Genomic DNA, 2,113 nt, shown 5'->3' on the forward strand with positions numbered 1-2,113 from the left:
CCGGGGCTGCCCGCGGGGGGTGGGGGGCGCCCCGCCGAGCCCCGCAAGGTCACGGCTCTGTCCCGGGCCGTGAGTCCGCCGGGGCTCAGCGCGCCTCTTCCCCGGGAGGAAAGGGGGCGGCCGGGTCCCCCCAAACCCTGCTTCCATGCAGAGATCGAGGACGGGGGGGAGAGCCAGGATCAACACAGGCTGCCCCAACAGCCCCCCAGACCAGCCCCCTCCCACCAGGCCCAGCTGGGGAACAAAAGCTGCCCCCCCCCCCCCGCAAAACAGAGACATCTGGATCTCATTGGGAGGCAGAGGGAGAAAGCGCTGGGGAATGGGCTCTTCTCGCTAATTTTTGTGTTTAAAGTGTGTGTGTGGGGGGGAGAATAACTTGGAGGAGACCGAGTCCAGGGGCCAGGACATGGGCACAGGGGGGGATTGGGCCCCCATATCCCGGCAAGGGGGGAGATGGAGGCGACAGGGCTGGGGGGCTGCTTGGCTTCCCGCTGGCATGAACCCCTGTTTTCGTGGCTCTGCTGCTCTTGGTTTTCCCAGGACCGGTGTGGGAGATTATAAGCTTCTCCCTGGCTTTCCCCCCCACCCCAAAGAAGCGGTTGTGGGGTGGGCAATAACTTGGAGGAGAGGGGCTCAGGGCTGGATCCGGCCCTGACACCCTGGGTGGTGGGGGGAACTGGGGGCTGGGGGTGCTTGGTCTTCCAGGGAGGGGGGGAATCATGCCCCCACCCCATAAAGCAGCTGTGCGATGGGTTTCTCTGCGCTGTCCAGATCGGAGCAGCTCTGGGCAGAGAGGCCTGGGGAGGGGTTTGGGGGGGGGCCGACCTGGGAAGATTGAGACTTTCCTTGCCTTCCACCCCCTGCTTGTGCCAACGAAATGTATATAAATGGGCTTGTTCAGCTGAGTGGGGAAGGGGTGGGGGGCTGGAGTGGTGTATGGGGGGGCCGTGCCATTCATGTGGCTGTAACACACGCGCGCACACACATGCACGCACGGTGCTGCTGAATGGGTTTCATCACTCTTCATTTCTCACTAAATAATTTTCTGTATCTTATCTAAATGAAAACCATTATTCTTCCCCCCATTTCAATCACTCGCTGTGATTGCGCCTCAAATTGAAATATTTATTCATTTTCCGGGCGAGTCTTTTTTCTCTCTCTGTCTCTGGGTCCACCCCCCCCCCCTTCTTTCCTTTCAAGGAAAAAACTGCAAAATTGAAACAGAAAAGATTACAGCTAATTAGGAGGGGGGTTGTGTGTGTGTAGGGGGTGGGGGGAGAGCAAATGTTTCATGCAGTGTACAAAAATCTTTAAGGGTTCATGCACTTCTCAGCTCTTTCCCTGCCCCCCTCCTCCCCCCCAGCCAGGGACACGGACAGCTTTGCCCCTGCAGCAAGGGAAGGAGGGGGTGTTTGAGACCTGGCTCATTCATTGCATGCAACAGAGCTGGCTTCAGGGCACCGATCCCCAGATCTTCGAAGGCCTCACCCCCTGGGCATGCAGAAAGTAGCCGTGGGAGGGGCTGGGAGGCCGGCAGCCTTCCCTGCAGGGGACGGGGGCCTTGTGGCTCGGGGATGGGGAATGGCAGGTAGGACGCCTGGGTTCCTATCCTAGCTATGGGGACAAAGTGGGTTTAGGAGCAGGACTGTGGCAGGGGGAGACTGGCTGTCTTGGAGACCCTCACAACCCCCCAGTGATGCTGCCTTTGAGCTGTGGGTCCTATCCTAAAGGATAATTTCACACATCCTGGGCTGTTTGCCCCCCTACCCTGTGCCCTCTCCTTCCCGAAGCTGGTGGGTAGAGCATGGCACTGCCAGCAGCTCCGGGTCTCAGGGTAAGAGCAGGGCGGTCTGGGAGTCAGGACAGCTGGCATGTGCCATGCAGCACTTCCACCCATGTCCCCACATTCACAGCGGGCATCAACCGCCCCTTTCCAGCTGTGGCTCACATGTGTGTCCCAAGGAAGTGCATCCAAGCACCCTCCTCCCCTTCAGCCTGGGGTTTCCCCTCCTCTCCGTCCTGTCTGCAAGCACATTCCTGCGCCCTCCATCCCCTCCCTGCACCGTGACCCTGGCACCTCACGTGGTCTGGAGTGTGCGGGACCAGGCCCTTC

Source organism: Gavialis gangeticus, unplaced genomic scaffold (genome assembly GCF_001723915.1).
Source record: "Gavialis gangeticus isolate Ggan-Ray unplaced genomic scaffold, GavGan_comp1, whole genome shotgun sequence".
Classification (NCBI taxonomy): Eukaryota; Metazoa; Chordata; order Crocodylia; family Gavialidae; genus Gavialis; species Gavialis gangeticus.